Genomic DNA, 18480 nt, shown 5'->3' with positions numbered 1-18480 from the left:
GTTAACGCCAGGGACATAATGTAATTGCAGCCTGCCCCGGTTAATAAGGGCACTGTAATATTTGCATGGAGCTGCTGTTTATGTGTACTACGGCTCATTTGAACGCACAGCGCAGCTGTAAACAAGAGGAGAGTGGCTTGTAAAGCCTCCGCTGCTACAAACCGAGGATTCAGACACCCAAGGGGGTGCGCTGGAGCTGCGTTAAAAACCTCATTCGTTGAATTACACGAGACTTCATAAAAGAGAGGGAATGAATGAAAAGAGCTGCACAATCAACCTGTACTGTAAAGGGTTACATTTCATTTGTTTTACAGTGGGATTACGCTTTTTTACATGACAATGCTAATGAATTGTGAGGGGTCCATATGTTGATGTTGGCGCATTTGGCATATGTGGTGTCAGACAGCAAATCACGCAGGGGAAGTGTTTTGCACAGCACAGGGTGGCCTGCACAGCACCGCCGCTGCAAGCAGATCATCACAGTCCAGCACAAGACTGCTACTGTGCTCTGTTTTCCCTCTTAAATGCGAAATAACAGTAGGTTAATGTGTGCCAATGCATATTGACTTATTATTCATCTACACCGCAACAATGAGGTCAGCATCATCACTGGTTACTACAGAGAGCATCTTTGCACTGATTAATTTTACACTATAAGAGGACAAAGCTCTACTCACCTTCCTCCCATGGAGCTTGATGCTAACTGCTACAGAAAATAAACCTCTGGAGTCCCTTATGGTATTTGGAAAATTGTTTGATCTCAGAAGAATTGTGACAATCTTTTCATTTAGCTATAACATTATGCTGGAACTGAATCGCAGCTGATTTCTCTGTTGATGTGACTGCCGCAGAAAGCAAAAACCTTTAAGAACAGCTGCCAGACATTGAGCACATTTTGTTTGCTTCTTCTTTAGAATGCTTTAATTCATTTTCTCTCCATTTAAAGATAGTAGTTTATGTTCCTATTTATGTATTTCACTGAGCTACATTACTTCTGATGTAGAGAATAGTGACTGAGCTCAGTGACAGCTCAAGGACATCACCACAGCACATGTAGCTGCTCAACATTTGCATTTATCGCTGATGGTCTTGTCACCTAATGACACATGAGCAAAACTGACAAAAACATGCCCAACAGCAAATTTTTCATTGTTTTCAATGTAAACCTTTATTAATATTCCAACAGTTTTCCATATAAAGGCACATGTGGTGAACACTCATTCACAGTGGTTAGATTGCGTAACACAAACATTGCTGCTTATATAAAACAACAAGCAATGCAAGGCAGAGCTGAATAGATATGTTTGATCTACATTTAAGGAAAAAAGAGATTTAGTGCAACTGATTTAATTCTTTTAGACCACAATTCATGGTTTTCATGCCTCTGGACTGATACCAGAAGAGAGTTTTTTTTTTTTTTTTTCGCTACAGATTAAAAACATAATTTCAAGCTTATCCAGGCAGATAAGTAATTGTCTTGAGCACTGGGATGTGCATGATTATCAAAAGAATACATTTTCTAAATTAGGCCTAGATAGTCTCCCTTGAATCAATTGCAAAAGCACTGCATAGACATAGATTGTTTAAAGTAATATTTAAAAGATTTGCATAGATTATCAATCGTAATAAAAAATTTGCCACTTCCCGAAAATTAATATAGAATGAATTAGGCTGCGACAGTACTTGCCTTATTGCATTTGGGTGTGTGTGTGTGCGTGTGTGTGTGTTAATGTCAAGAACAGGAAATTAAGGCAGTGTTTGAAGCCAATGTATTTGTCATGTCTCACCCAATGATGTATCATTACATTGAAGCAGGTAACTGTTATAAAGCAAACTGCTGTGCCTCTGAGCCTGCTGGGAAGCAGGTTTTAATAGTGTGGCATGTTCTGTATACATGCAGCCATGAGCTCCATCCTGCTGATCAAACACACTCGTGCTATTAGGAATATTAAGTCAGACAATGGCTCATGGCTGCACAGGCAAATCAAAGTGTGTCAAGGCTGCAAATATGAGATTCAATCCATCCACTGATGACGCTGAACTGTGTTCTGTCATCTGTCACACACTCACACACGATTTGTGTTTCAGTATATTAACAATGGGAATGTAGGCTCCTCAAAAACCATTTCTTTTCATGATGTCTGAAGGAACGACTATAAACTGGTAACCCAAAAACAAAATCCAATGTAAGGATGAAAGAGGCTACGCCCAAGACAAAAAGAAAAAAGGAACAAAAAAAAGATAGAACAGTTGCATAGAGTATAAAGACGACAGCTCACTCCTTCGCCATTGTGTCAGCCGACACATGGAGCTGTCCAATCGCAGTGCAGTATTATTCACTGCTGCCGTGGGTCTCACATTCACGTGTCTTTTGAGTCCTAGCAACTATAACCAAACAGAAACTGAACAAAAGGTGGGCTACAACTCATCAAATACAACCTAAAGTAAGTGGAGCCTATGTTAGTTGAAGACGCATAATATTGCTTCATGTCTAAGTAGCATTGTTTATAGACAAATATACAAGATAATTACATTCTCCAAAAAAAGTCACAATTATGGACTAGATCGTCCAACCCTGGAGCTGCTGATCTTCTGTCCGATCCCACACGTTATCACAACCACAGTCCACAATGACGTTTCTTCAGCTAAAAACACCAAAAGGCGTTTGACGAACAGTCCAGGTTGACTGTCGAAATAATGCATCAATCAGCAACATGGAAAGGTATGAAGAGTGTTCCACAGTCACGATGGGAATCACCACGGACTCAGACAGCAACACTGTCATCCTTGTCAACTCCAGCTGAGAGGCAGCAAACGGCCAATGAAGGAGTCCCGCTGTCCCCCCCGCTGTGTGTTCAGTCCACTCCGGATGCCTCAGCACCAGCATTTAACTGCAAGAGGAGAAAAAAAACAATGACATTAGGATACAGCTTTGATTCTTCCGAGTGAGTCAAAACACACCGTGAGGGCAATCATGTGAATGTCAAAACAATTATTTGAGACAATGGACTGTGAATTCCAATTTAGATGTATCAAAAGAAGGCTTGTCCTCGTTCTTGAAACATGAAAAATTAGTTATTGGGGGTATTTCTTGTGTGTCCTAATTCTGGCCGAGGAAAGCGCAGCTCCGCGTACCAAGCTGAGGGGATTGAGGCTCAAGTTGAAAGGCCTTAACGGGAGCCTGGTACGCTACGAGCTGCTAATACAAAGAGGAAGCATGTGACACACCCTAAGCTGAGTTGGACTTCAGAAGGCTATCAAACACCCTTTTTTTGTAACATTTTCAAGCAGCTCAGACAAGCAACTTAAAATATTACAGCGGGTCACCGAGTTCAGAACGGGCCAGCAATGCGAGCGTCCAGCTTAGCGGCAGAAATCAACAACCGTTGTGCTAATGAGCATTGCCTGAGCTATTAGCGGGCATCACGTTAGACTTGGCATTTAACATTACAGTGCTGTCCAGAGAGGGTGCGCTCGGGCCAGGGAGGAAAGGGTGGGGGGTGGGATGGGTGGGGAGTGGCTAACAGCGGAGGTTGGTTGCATAAAAGGCAGTTTCGGGTATTGGTGTCGCTTTGAGTTATTGGCATCATGGTCTTGTTTTGTTGAGAGGACTACAGTGAATAAGCTTGTTAATGGTAAATTTACAGCCCCAGCATGTGGCCTAATAAAACCAGGGGATAGAGAGGATGATGAGAATGATTGCCATTGCCATTTTGTGTGTGCGCGTGTGTGCATGTGTGTGTGTGTGTGTGTGTGTGTGTGTGTGTGTGTGTGTGTGTGTGTGTGTGTGTGATTGGGATGAGGAGGGGGGTGTAGTTAGAGAAAGGGAGAGAGAAAAGTGGAAGGCGCCGGTAATTAAGAGTCTAAAAGAGTGTGAGAGAGGCGCACACCGCTCAAAGCAAACTTTGAGCCTAGATTCCTCACTTTTTATTTATGCAGCCCGACTCGAACCCCCCTCCATCCCTCTTCACTCGCTCCCTCACTCTTTACTTGTCTCCCCTCGCTGAATGAATAGCTATCACAGGGCTGTGGTGTCCCATCTAGCAACACCCCCCTGCATCCTCCAGCCTTTTCTCAACGCTCCCCCCTCCAGCACGACTCTGAATAGGGAGCCGAATTGAGCAAACAGTCAGGCTGTCAGCTCAATAGGAGGTCTGGCCGTGAACTTGAAGTCCTTCCCAGGCCCCCAGCTCTCACATTAGAGAGGGAGGGGTGGTGATGGTTGGGGAGACAAGAGGAAAGAGGGGACGATGGCGATGGGGGTTGCAGCCAGACTTTTGGGGGGCCCCTTACGTGCCAGTGTTGCGGGGGACCCCTGCCACAGAGGTTCCCAAGGCTGGTGCTCTTGCCGGAGCAATGGGGGCAGGGTGCCCCAGCTGCCTGCTCGCCCTCCCCTCCCTCTGCAGCACTCAGTCTGGGCAGGAGGGGTGCTGACGGTGGGGTTTGTGCAGACGGGACAGTGTCTGCTCCCCTGCCAAAGCTCCTCTAGACCCTCTCACACACATACATGCAAAGATGCACGCACAGAGATCCAGACACAAGCTGCCGGCCGTGCCCACCCCCTCTACTCGATCAGCTCCCAGCCCTCCCAGGCTTCTCATCATCTCATTAGCCAACGCCAGCCACTCCACTGTCTACTGTTTGCATTGTTTTGGGCTCTGCATAATTTACACAGTAAATTGAGAATGGCCCCGGCCCCCTTTGCTCAATCTACCACCTGTTTATGGAGGCCTAGCCGTGATTAGTGCACTTTGGGTTTGACACAGTTACTGCAGCACTTCTCAAGGAAGCCAAGCGACGCCTTCGCTTTTTAAATGCTGCATCGTCAGATATTTAAATTGCACAAAGCTTGGCACGACCTAATTTGAGAGCTGGAATCACCTAGGATTTATTTTAACTAATATAAGAAAAGAATGTTGAAATTTAAGGGTAAAGGTTGAGGTGAAATTAAACACTTTTTCAAACTTTCTCATAAACTTGGAAAATTTTGAATCTTTGATGCTTTTTTTTGTCTCATTCTCTTCTTTTACCTTGACCCATCAGGGCTTAACAGCCGTCTCTCTGTAAGCCTAATGGACTGGCACCCTACTGTAAGTTAGCATTAGCATTGTCTCTCTGACCTCCACACCACAGACACAAACAAAAGGAGGTCTCTCTATTATGGGGACAATGGCGTGCATTGTTTACTGGGTGCCTTACTTAATCAAGCCCAGCCGACGCTAATTGGAGTTTTGGTTTAAGCGGTTTTCAAAGTTGGGAGCTCCCCGGTTGAAATAATGCTGCACTACAACAATCTCGATCAGGGAGAACAATACTGAACTTGTCTGAGCACCGAATGCCTTCCAGTACTCGCTTAAAGAAAGCCTTTCCAATGCCGAGACTCTGCCTATCAAGCTCTCAGTTCTTCACCATAGCTTCTCTATTATTTCTCTCTGTCTTTGTACTGGTTTTGTTATTTGCTGCAGTGTCCCTGTATGAGAATGTGCGTAGTGAGTCATAGATATCATCACTTTCCATTCGATAGATGTGCCCACCTTGACATTTCTTCTGACCTCATCTAAAGGCTTGAAGAAAGATATTTTTGGCATTAATCTTAAAGTCTGTACCAGCAGACTGCAGAAATTATAATTTAATGATACGCTTCCATGTTGTTTTGGACCAAAATACAGAGCACAAATCCAAAGCTGCTCAACAGTATAGAGTTATGAATTGTGACTCTGTATTGTCCAGGAGGCACGACTTGCATCGTATCTCCAAAATGGCAGGCGCCGCCATGTCGGGGCACGCATGTGAGGATGGCATGAGAATTCCCAAATGGGAAAGAAAACCTGGCGCTTCGAGGACAGATGCCCACTGAAAGCCTCCTGAGAGAGGCATTGAGAGCAGAGTGATTTAATGTGAACACACATACAAAACATGCTCCACCCACATCAAGTCACCCTCCCCTCCCTCCCATCGGCGTATCTCGTGAATCGTGCAATTAACAAACATATCAGAGGCGATTAAAACGGAGGCAATAGCCTGCTGGAGAAGAGTCGCGAGGGCGCGAGGAGGTGGAAAAGGGGATAGGATGGAGCGTCGGGGTGGTGTCGGTTAGAAAAATGCAGCATGGTGGGCGCAGTGGGTTTGGCGTGTTACCTGCAGTGAGTGGTCTTCCCACTTCCATTTCATGCCAGCGTTGCTCTAAGATGGTGGCGCGGGCTGCGTTTCGCTGTACAGGAAAAAGGGGCAGTCTGCTGAGGATGGAGTGGAGGAGGAAGGGAAGAAGAGGAGGAGGAGGGAAGAGGCGATGCAGAGGAGGGCGAGGAGAGAGGGAGGGCAGAATCAACAGCAACCCCTCCTCCTCCTTCTTCTCTGTTTTTCAGTATTCTTTTGCCAGCTTTCCTTCATTGGTGTGGTAGCCTGCACAGAAAACAGGGAAGGGAAATCAGAGGGTGAGAGGGAAAATTTTAAGTACGTAGTTTATCCATCAAAACGCACATGTATAGTTCACAGATGCATACGAATCAAGCCGCGTATACACATGAATGTGTGTATACACACGCATGCACACACACACACACACACACACCTTTTCATGTCTGTTCTCATGGTACAGTCTGCCCCTGAGCATGCAAATGACTTTCATTATGTAAATGCATGCAAATCAGATCCAACCATCTGAGAATCAAGGGTGGGAAAGAAAAAAAAACTCGACACAGAGATTGAATGAAAGAATGAAAGAGAAAAGGGGACAAGAGAAAAATCCTTTTGAGTGGCAGGAGGCGGTAAGTTAGGTAAACGCTCTGTGGAAAACAACGGTAGCCCAATTGGGCAAACATGATTACCTTCTTTTATTGTGTCTATGACTTAATTTTTTTATTTAATTTACTCCATTCTTGTCATTTTACAGGATGCACGCTTTGCATGTATTTGATGTTCAAGGCTTTCCCAGCATAAACACTACGTTACTTAAATTCAAGAATACCGATGATGCTCTAAATTCCTGTCCCCACGTATTTTGCATCTGACAACTACAGTTAAGCATTACAGGAAACAATGCTGCATTTTCAGCATCGGTGGAATTGTAAACAGCTGTTCGGTAGTGTTGACACTCACCAGCTAACTTGGATTTGATGCAGCTTCGGTAAATCCCACTGCATTTCTTTGAGCCCTAACAGCTGACTCAAAGCCTGTGCTTTCACTTTAAACAGCTGGACTGTAGCCTTTCTCATAATAATTCTTTGCATTTCTATGTGCAATCAGTGCAACATAATAAGCACGGCGAGTTTAAAGACATTAGATGGCTAAATGTTATTAGCCCTAGCACAGACCACTGTGGATATCACATAAAAGGGATAAGTCTTAATTGTTTGAAATCAGCGTCTTTCTTTACCACAACCCTTCCCTCGATTACCCACACCTGCACATGCAAACCTGTGAATCTAAAACCGAAGCAGCACAATGCAGCCAGCTTGCTAAGTTCAATATTCACAAGCAGGTGGGATATGTATCTTGCAGGTTTAGCCGCATAGTTCCTGAACCCTTCTATTCAAAGTAATCAACAAAGAAAGCTGACTAATCGCTGAACGGAGCATGCTGTCTGATTTTGCTAATACTCTGAGCCCAGCAGAAAGGATCCTCCATTAGGCAGCAGAGGAGGGAGCCAGCTTTTGTCTCTGGGTGTCAGTAGGGGAAGGCCACGTCTGAAATTGGAATAAGGTGGTAAAACCAGGGGTGACTTGGAGTGTGAGAGAGTTGGGGTGGGTAAGCAGGGAGGGGAAGGACTACAGGGGTGGGGTACTGCTGAATGGTGGCAAACCTCTCCTAATTGGCACTTGACATTTTTTTGCCATTGGCACTGGAGTGGGCCAGCTTTCAAGCCCTCTCCGGGTCCTTGTTGGAAAAGTGCCTTATGCAAATATGGCGAATGGGCTCTATTGTGAAGCCTCTGATATTAACAGCTCACGCAACAATGAAATTGTGTGCTTACTCTGGACTCGTAGGTGTGTGAGAGAGAGCTAGACAATGGCAGCGGGAGCAGCTTCAGTCTGAACAGACCCTCCATCGGATGCTTTGCCAAGTCATTTCACCAGAATGGGCTTTTCTGAGGACTGAGGCTCTTGGTAAAAGCTTTATTAATGACTGAAACAAACAAATGCACGCACTGTTTTGCTCTGGCTCTGAGAGTGTCTCTGTTTGTACTGCTGCTGAATGGCTTGATTTATTGTGGTTGAAAATACTGAAGGTATGGATAGAAAAAGGCTTCACTCATTCTCTTTGAAAGATAGTTCCCCTCCTAAAACATCACTGTCTCATTTCTAAATGTGAAAATGTATTCATGCTTCAGTGCAGTGCTGCACCACTCTGATATTTCTTTCTTCTCTGTGTGCCCGCATTGTTTACCCTTAACGTGCTCCCTTGGGTGAGCACTGCTCGAGATCTAAAGATATCTGCAGAATCCCTTTAGAGAAAACTTGGCAAATCACGGGAGAAATGTGGCAAAACTGAGCTGGATTTTCAAAAGCAGTGAAAATGATAAGAGCCCAGTGGTGGACAGCTAGGCCAAACACACACCCGACAAAAACTTATAAGTCGACAAGGTCTGAAGCATTCTTGTCGTCTGAAAACACAATGCAAATTTCATTTTTATCTCCATACAAGTGAAAACCAACAGGGAGGCGATCGGAGCAACGGGTCAGACAGCAGCAGTCACCCCCCGTGTGGTCCAAGCACAGTCAAAGTACACCTGTTACTGCTAAGTTGCCAAACTTAATCTCCTTTGTCTGGGGAGGCCCATTGACTTTTGCAACTGCTTAAGATACATTCATTTCTCTGTGAGCGTAAGGGGGTGGAGGGAATGCCAATGTAGAAAATAACAGGGTCTGGCCTTACCCTCTGGCCCAACAGTGAAGCCATTTTCCAAGCCCTGTTGGTGTGTTCCGTCAAGAGAAAGAGATGCAGAGAAAAGGGGGCAAGAATCACTGGGTCTTATTCAGAAAACTGTCTGGCTGCTCAGACCCGGCAGGCCTGAAAGGGAGGCAAAAGGGCGCATTGTCCCTCAGTGACAAGTGGACTAGCTCTATTGACTGTAAAGTCTACTGGTGGGGGGGCAAGTAGGACCCGACCACAATGGCTGTTTTTCTATTTGACACTTGGAGTCTAAATCTGCTTGCCCAGTGCATGAAAGCTAAGACAAACCCACCACCCTCCTCTTTCTCTTTCCTCTCCCTACCTTCTTTCCTTCTCCACCCTTTCTCTTTGCGCTCTCTTTCTATTTCAGACACTGCCATGGGACACACAAAAACAGAGAGAGCGACCAAAGGCCCTAAGGTGGTTTTTAGGAACTCTTCTATCTCGATGCCGTTTTCAGGCAGGCACAAGCTAAGACAGTCTCTGCTCTGGGATCCCTAGTGTGAAGTGTTAGTGATATAACTGTGCCACACACTGAGCCAGAACAAAGCATTTGCACCATGACATGCGTCTCCCAGGGCACTGCTTAGGGTATAAACACAATCTGTCCAAGACTTCAGTTCCCATTTAGCCCCAACACTATAGCTGACACACAAAAAAAGAAAGCAAAAGGAGACAAATTATCTCTACCATGCTCAAATTGTAGCCCCCATGAAACTGTTAGATGTTAAATTCATAAATGCAAAGCACACCTGTACAGACATACAAGAACTTGGTTATTAGCCAGGCACAGTCACTACAATAGCAGATCAAAGCCATGCCATGCTCATAAGTCTACACTGTAATAAAAACATATCAGCTGTGGCGGTAGCAGCACAGCTGAGCGGGAACCAAGTACTACTTTGCCATCCAAGAAGGTGACATCCCCAGCTGTCACTTCCTGTCAAGGCCCTCGTTCCTCTCTCTTACTAGCTGAGTCCAGAGCTCAAGTGTCACACTCAGCACCTGCAATGCAGCAGGCAGGCACAACTGCAGGGCTTGAAAAGATTGACATTGTGAGGTAAGGTTGCCACACAAGCTTTTAAGACTCACTTTTGCTTCGGCCCTGCACAACTGTCTAAAAATTGGTGCCATGTCAAGGTGAAAGTATCTAAACCCAAGGGTTAGCTGAACCATGTTGAAACAGCAAACCCCCATGTGGAATATGTATTACAATTGGAGTTCGGTGCTACCCTTGTAGCACCAGAGCCTCAGGACCTTGGGAAAAATCCTTAGTGGCCTCTCCTCAGCAGGAGTGACCCTCTAGCTTTGATGGGCAGAACAGAAATCACACCTTCAATCAGCCATCAGAGGCCTTGAGGTTGAAGATCTGATTGACCAATTACTCCTCACCATGAGCCCGGGCAAAGAACCTAAAGGCTGAGATTGTTCTCCTTCTCTCACTCATGGATCTCGTCACTGGGGGTACTTTCTGCTTGATTGCCCCTGGACCACTCCCCCTCCGAGCCTTGCATGCACACACAGCAGCATTCAGTGAGATCCCATCAGGCCTTTCCACATGGTAGCACCTCATGCAATGGAGGCTTTGCCACGGCCCATTCACAACCAAGCCAACTGTCACGTCAAATCAAACAACGGCCAGGACCCCAAATCAAACATCTTTTCATGCAAAAGAGAGAAAGGAGTAGGTGGAAAGGGGGGGACAAAAAATCAACAACGGCTAACTTAACAAAACTGGCCTCAAACAAATTCTTGTCTGTTCGCTTAGGTGCCAGCGGGGCATTGGGAGGCCAGATTAACTCGGAGGGAACATTCTTAACTTGCACAATCCCATCCAAGTTGGAACATATGTATAATTCATAGCACCGTATGCAGCTCCTATGATATAAAAGGCCCACATTCTTTACATATTGCATGTTCTCTTGATGCCAGAGATGCAAGCAGTAAGGCTGAAATTCATGGAGCCAAATGAATAGATAGTTGAGGAACTTGGCTAGCGAACTGATTAGTCAACATCGAGTTGTTAAAGGACTTGACAGAGTCTACCGGCTTTGGTGAATCAGTGTAGGTCTTTTTCAGTGAGCTCGCCACTCCTGGCCATGTGATGCTAAGACTAAGCCTCTGCGTGCAGCCCCACACACCAGGATCATGGGGCTTATTAGATTAAAAGTGATCCTGTTGCACCAACCTTACTGTTATGGATCATTGCCACAGGCTGTAGAGAGCTGAAGGAAATATGTGCGGCAATGTCCTCTTTATTCATACATGCTTTACAGCGGTATTCAACATTTCTAGTTGTCGAGGGATCAAAACAGCAAACATAAAGCCTCACAGTAAAGTTAGGTTTAACTAAAGGCACACACATAAACTCACATACATTCAGTCAGGTACAGATAAATCATGCACTGTACCTTTTTGATGCACTGAGCTCCATCTTCTTTAAAATGTCCATTTTCTTGTCTCTTTTTACAGTTCTTCTGGCAGAGTTTGTGCTTTTTTTTGGAGGGAGATGCATTTGGGGTCTTGATGCCTTTTCAGGAGTGTAATGGGATTCTTGTTACTTTCGGTTATCTAGCTTTATGAAGAATGTACATCACTCATACAGCTAGATAACCAAAGATAACAACCAACCCCTAAGGCTACCCATCCTCTCAAGCTGCAGTCGAAGCAACATGGTCCAAGTTCTGACCTATAAGCAGAGGAGAAAGTTATTAATAAAAACTGACATTGTTATTTAGTCTTCATCAATTCAATTGAACATTATCTCAAGGACTATAAATTAACTTGGTATGGAGTTAAAATTCAAAAATGAAAGTGAATTTACAAAAAAGTGCAACCACAGATGACGCCAACAAACAAAGGCATTACTCTTGTGTCTTGGAGCCTTTTTTCCTCACTGAACCTAAAGCAGCCCTTAAATGTTCTGACCCTTCAGTTTGTGATGTCACCATGTGGCCCCCCTCACCCCGCCTTAAACCACCTCAGCCAATCGCAAACCTCCCTTTGTCCACCGAAAGCTTTGATTGGCTTGTGAGTAATGCCAGTGTATCAAAAACTCCACAAGTCAAGCAATCAGTGAGAGTCGCCGATTTTTTAAAAAAAAAAATGTGCACAAGTTGTCGAACCAGTCCAAACCAGCCGCGGCGCCAACCTTCCTTCCTCCAGCCTGGCGCCCATCCCTATGGCGCACCCGCCTCACCCGCTGACTGGCTCCATAGGAGGGTGATGGCTTCAAACGCCGCCCCCCGCCATGACCCAAATGCATTTTTAAATTAAAAGAAGATCCTGGCTGTTTGACTAGAAAAGAAACTGGTTTGTCTTCATTTACATTATCTGATGCCAAAGCAGTCGGCCAACGCTCGAGGTTGGTGCCAAGGTGAAGATAGAGGTCTTTCTAGATGCACATGCACACATGTAAAGAAAAATGCTCTTCCATTGCAGGACGGAACATATGCTAGACTATACATACCCTTTAACGCCCAAATATGTCCAAAAAAACCCCAATCGAAAATAAAGCGAAACACGTCTTTGCGTATACGGATGTAGACAATGCGGTAACACACACAGACACACACTCCCTCTCACACATGCCGTGGTGGCACATGGCACGAGGCCCCATCTAATTAAAGCAGCTCTGTGTGCCCAGATCCCTGTTGTGGCAGGCTCCTCCCCCACCAACGCCACCGCCAAGTGAAGCTCTACTGACTGAAAGCAGAGGGAGAGAGATGGAGAGATATTAAGAGAGAGAGAGGGAGAGAGAGGAGGACAGAGGAGGGCGAGGCACAGAATATTCTCGCCCTTCATCACACACATCCAAACTCCAACACTCATACACGACTTGACTGGCAACATACAAGCGTTAGCAGAGATGGCTACATCCCCATTAGCAAGCAACAAATACCCCCTGGCATTGTTCTCCCTCCAGGTTACAATAAACAGCTGGCATTCTTCTTCTGCTGTCTGAATATATGTAGATTTTTTTTTTTTTTTTTTAGAAAAGAGGTGTTTTGTTGCCGTTTAGAAGGCTGTCAGCATAGCACAAATCTTCGTCAAGGTGCTTTGTTTCGATCCACAAGGACAAAGCGAGGCCCTTTAACAACAGAAGCATGCCTCAACTCCCAGAATGCTGCTTCACTGGGTTACACACACACATATATGTGCCAAACACTGTGTGTACGTTCACATGGTTAGTACATAATTGCAGACGATCTAAGACTACACACACACCGAGCCAGGCATAGGCATGGATACATGCAATTACACACTCACAGCTGCAGTCATAAAATATGACCATGTACTTACAAATAAGTCTGTAAAATGGATTACTAATTTAAATAATTCATATTTGTCCATTAAAACAAAATGAAAAAGTCACAATTTTCCTCCAATTTAAAATAGCCTAATTATATAATAGTTGCATTTCAATATTCTTTTCATTGTATCATATTTTACAGTATGTTAAAATATCAATTTTATATTTTTTGGAATCTCAAAATGTTTAAATTGCAATATCTGTTTAAAAACCATATCACTGACTTTGCTATTAATTCAGAGCTTCATTTGTTTTTTAAACCGATCAGTAATTTCTTACAATATTTTACTGCACGAGAATGGTGTAACATTAACATTAAAACTTTTAATCCATGCAGCATGTGCTGTGAGCTTTATGACTCGTTTTTAGAGCACATATATTTTCATGATTTCCAAAGCTGCAAAAAAGAGGAAAAATAATTATATGCAGGCTGCACTTATTTCCCCATTATCATTAATAGTCCCTTCATTAACACTGGCTTATTCATGAGTGTGCCGCAGTTTATATAATTCCACTAAACTGATACAATTTCAATATTTTCCTGCTGGGTTTTTTATCCCCATAATGTTCACCTTTCACAATGCATTTCACCTAGCAAATTATTAACCCTGTGAGCTCAGGAAAAAATGGAGCTTGTGGGGATCTGTTATGCCATTGATCAACCCAACAAAAGCTCCACAGTGTCACAGTCACAACGGCCTCTCTTCTTTCACTAAAATCCCAAAACATATTTAAAGCATCTATCAAGCTCCAGATTCTTTCTCATCACCATTTAAACAAACCTCATCGTGCAGTGCCATTGGCCAAGACGTTCATGACGTCAAAAAATCCGACACCTCTAATTGGGGGGTGGGGTGGGGGGAGATATGCAAAAGTGCAGAGCTGATTAGCAAGAAATTGATTCCTATTTGGTTATCATCTGTTTAAAACCACGTGACAAACTCAGAGAAAACCGTTTCATTTTACACGTTTTACGATACGGGATGAATTTCTCAGATTGGATGCAGGATTTTGTGGCAACGAAGGCAATTATGCCAGAGTTTTACGCACGACAAAAAACATTTTACGCACACGTTAAAACCATATTTAAAATACCAGAATGGAAATGGAACACTGAGCTAAGCCAGGCCTGTTGGTTACACGCTTTCAATTTGTGCCTGGTGAACACGCACACAAAGTGTTAACAGTCGCAGTGTGTGTGTGTGTGTGTGTGTGCGCGCGCGCGCGCGCGCAACTCGTTAGCTCGCAATGACGGTTTGTTGAAATTATGCAATTAATTGTATGCACATTCTGTGTGTACTGAAATTAACTGCTTAACATTTCAGATTATGTATGAATTTTAAAAGCCTGCGAGTGTTTTCATCGTATTTGTGGTCAAATCTTTACCTTTTCTTTTGGGTAAATTATAGACTTTTCTTAGAGCTATAATTACACGTATAACTTTAAAATAACTTTGTATATATACACATGTAACACTGTAAGCTATAAAACGACCCACTAGTTGATATCTACAGAAATACAAAATATATTATTCCACCACACTTCCAGAAATGTCCAACGACAACCGAAGCCTGTGGGTGATGTGTGAGAGCTGGTAGTTCATATTACCTACAAGCCAAGTGTTGTGAGGCCGCTGAATGTCTCTCCAGGGATCCCTGGGAAAAAACAGACCATTATTTTATTCTTCAAATGGACTAAAAAGCCAAATTGCCCAATTTTGCATATTGTCAACTTCGTTTAAACAGCAAAAACAGTCAGAAAAAATGTTGTTAAAAACATAATAATGGGGCGTGAAAGGTGTCGACTTCAGCCGTGTGGACCGCGTGATTCTTGAGCAGCCTGTGTATCAGCACCGCACATCACTGCAGTTCTCATGCATTTCTCATAACACAATGCACGACCTGCAGTCTTGCGTCTTTGAATGTAATTAGTGAGTTAAATGAGTCCTCTGTAATACACTGTAGTGGCACACACAGCCTTATCAGTGTGTGTGTGTGTGTGTGTGTGTGTGTGTGTGTGTGTGTGTGTGTGTGTGTGTGTGTGTTACAACTACTTCAGTAAATACATAAATGCTCTAAAATTTTATAACCTACATTTCTCCCCCAAATAAACCCAAAATCTGCATATTTAAAATGAATCTTAATTTTTGCGCAAACCTACACTTTCCCTTTTTCCGGATTCGCCCTCTGCCTCTCCTCACACATTGACACCTGCGTGCACACAAATTAATACTCTCATGTTCATCATGTGAAACCTTGCGTAATCCTAGTTTTTTTTGTTTTTTTTTTTATGTATTTTTGCTTCAAACCTTCCTCAAAGCTACACAGCCTCAGTTTTCATCCCTCCCGATGTGTCCGAGGTCGCACACGTGTTCACGACACAGGCCTACCAGAGCGCACACGTGTGGACTGGATATTTGGCCTTGTGATCCCTTTATCCGCCAACTATGGGTGTGAACGCCACCACTTTGTCTTTTTACGCATGCATTGCAGGTCTGTCTGCTGGTAATCCTTATATCTGAGCCACATGGCCGCAGAGTCCCGAAAAGGCTTAATTTGGGAAGAAAGACAAAAACAGGGGTTCTTTCTTCCCCTAGATTGTGTTAGATTTTGTTGGGTATTATGGTGCCATATGTTGCCTGCCTGTGCAGCTCCCGTTGCCGCGGCATGCAGGGCTGGAAAAGTGACCCTGCCAAGTGCCTGGAGGTGTGGATGAGAAACGAAATCAGGGCTGGAAGCGCCTTTTGGCCTTTGTGGCTTTCCTGTGAATGGCGCATATGAAGCCTGGGCACAATGCGTCAATGAGGCTGTGAAATAGAGGAGTTTTTTGCGTAAAAAAGCAGAAACAAAGCATTAGAAGTTGTTCTCACACTGATGTATTTCACACAAACAGTGCAGGTTTGTCTTGTGCATGTTCACTGGACACGTGCACTTCTCCAATGTCCATCTGAGAATGGAATTAAATAGCATTCAATCTCTGGAGGCTTTTGATGCCGATTGAAAATAGAACATTGAGTAAAAACGACAAAATATGCTGAGCACTGTTGCCATCTCGTCTGCTCTCAACAGCTGCCATTCTGACAGAAATATCACCCCCTACTTTGCACTCCTCAGAACACCAGGAGAGAAAAGACAGAGAAATAAGAAAGAATGTACAATTTAGAGCTGTTCACTCATATTCGCCAGCTGCTGCTGCTGCTGCTGCTTCATCCAGACTACATATGCATCCTGCTCCGTTACGTGTGCATGTGTGGCGACGTACGCGATGCAAAACGCGCTCTCCTCCGTTATTTTAACCGATAATCCGCCACTGTCGTCGCCTTTTCCTCCCCTATCTCTCTCTTCTCTACTTGAAGGGAAAACACCAGGTTATATTTCATACTCACGCCGTCGCCTGCGAGTCGCTGCGGCGTCCGCTCTCCAAAAGCGCGAAGCGAGCGGCTCGGGAGATGGAGACCAAGTGAGTTGCCGGAGGCTGGACCGCTCGGTCTTCATGGCTGCGGCTGGCCGTGACGTCTCTCTGGCTCCATCCATTCAGCTTCCCTCGGACGGGTTTTCCCCCTGTTTTATTATCATCCCCATTATTTCCCTCAGAGGTGGATCTCGCCTCCCTCACCACCACCACCACCAACCACCACCTCCCCCCCTACCTCCTGCCCGCGCCGCCGTCCCTCGCACTCGCCATTCCTCGCGTCAGATGCAATATGAACTTAAAACATGCCTGCTCTAAAAACATATACCACCACCAAGACCCTCCCCTTTATGACACGATGCAGGTTTGTTTTTGTCTCCACCCTCTTAAAAAAAAAAAAAAAAAAAAAACGAAGAAGAAAGCATACGCGGTCATGAATAAGCTTTGGAAGCTCAAGTTCTTTCTCTGCCCTTTATGGATCCAAATACTGGTAACTAATAATATCACGTTGGATGTCTTTATTTGATTTCATATCTGAGGCTAAATCATGAGAATTACCAAAAATATTGGCAGTCACATTTCCAGCATGAAATCTGACCACCAGATTCATAATTAATTGCCTAATTACTCATAAATTGGCATCATAGGCATCTCCAGACTCGCAGCGTCCCCCCTCTGCTGCCTGCATTGTAGCCCTATTCGGGAGTTTCACATATCAAGTGTGTCCGTTCTGAGCCCCGTTTTTTGGCCCATGTGGGATTATAAAAAGTTTCGTGTAATCTTGTCTGGCTACTAGTATTCGTTTGACACAAAGCCCCCGGCGGAGACTGCGGCCTCCGCTCATGCGCCTGGATCAAGTGCGCACATCCACTATTCTCATTGTCTGCGTCTTTGATACATAGGAGTCCAGGAATGTGACCAGGGGGTGAAGACCGTGCAAATCAGCTTTTACTGTCACCGCCGAGCCCAGAGCCCGCAGACAAGAGCCAAGAAAGGGGGTCTGGGTCACTTGATTATCATAATAATCAGATCGCGGGGATAAAAATCTCCTTTGAATAAATTACTGCTTCAATAGGAGGCGCGACTGCCAAAGAGACAACTTTGTCAGCCCCCGGTTTGTTGTCGGGGGGTTCCTCTCTGCCTACCAATGTCCCGGGCTCCCCTTTTCTTTCTCTCCAAATTTTGGACGCTTTCCTGGAGATCAAACTCTAAATACGGCTACTGTTTCTCTCCTCCCCTCCTCTCGCCCTCGTCCGATGCCTGGTTACCGAATCCGGGCGAGCAGGCAGGCAGGTCTCGGGGCTCCTTCTTGGGAAAAGCGGAGTGGTTGGTGGTGGCTAATGGGCTAAGGACTGGGCACAATAGCCTGTGTGCACCATCCAGCCTCCCTCCCCATCCCCGCCTCACCCCCATCACCTCTCCCCCTCCTCCTCTTCCTCCTCCCCCATCATCCCTCTCCCTCTCTCTCTCTCTCGCCTATCCCATCCTCTGCATGGGAACCCGAGCACCGAGGCCGCTCAGCATTGTGGTGGCACATCCCAAGTTCATTAGCACCCATCAGGCCATTCCTGCGGGGCATGGCGGTTAAACCTCCCCCTCACCTTCCCCACCGCCAGCCTCACCCCTCACCACCACCAACACCACCAACCACCTCCTACTCCATCCAGTATATCTGCTCAAGGCCTTGCAGAGCTTTTCATCTCCAAATGCAGCATTTCTGGGATTCCAACTGAATTAATCTGCACCACTGACATCTTTAAAGCTGCAGAATGACAAGCTGCCCTACAAATAAGATGATCATTTTAGCATCTAGCCACGACTGCAGCAACTTAACAGTGGCTAAATGTCATTTTACATGTAATTGT

The 18480-nt window shown here is 44.9% G+C and overlaps 1 long non-coding RNA gene across 3 annotated transcripts; it reads right to left on the bottom strand.

Moving 5' to 3' along the window:
- Positions 1 to 1142: 1142 nt before the first annotated feature.
- On the bottom strand, positions 1143 to 16828 carry LOC111580561 (uncharacterized). Of its 3 annotated transcripts, none has more exons than XR_002747186.3 (5): positions 16590 to 16828; positions 14813 to 14859; positions 11304 to 11581; positions 6139 to 6402; positions 1143 to 2891 (listed from the first exon to the last, which is right to left on the bottom strand). It is a non-coding gene; the product is annotated as an uncharacterized LOC111580561 (long non-coding RNA). The 3 variants fall into 3 exon arrangements; XR_004848811.2 differs by having other exon boundaries at positions 14817 to 14859; XR_002747187.3 differs by lacking the exon at positions 14813 to 14859 and having other exon boundaries at positions 16590 to 16825.
- Positions 16829 to 18480: the final 1652 nt, after the last annotated feature.

Source organism: Amphiprion ocellaris, chromosome 9, assembly GCF_022539595.1.
Source record: "Amphiprion ocellaris isolate individual 3 ecotype Okinawa chromosome 9, ASM2253959v1, whole genome shotgun sequence".
Taxonomy (NCBI): domain Eukaryota; kingdom Metazoa; phylum Chordata; class Actinopteri; family Pomacentridae; genus Amphiprion; species Amphiprion ocellaris.
The sequence above is the reverse complement of the archived record's forward strand: the minus strand, read 5'-3'. Positions and strand labels throughout refer to the sequence as shown.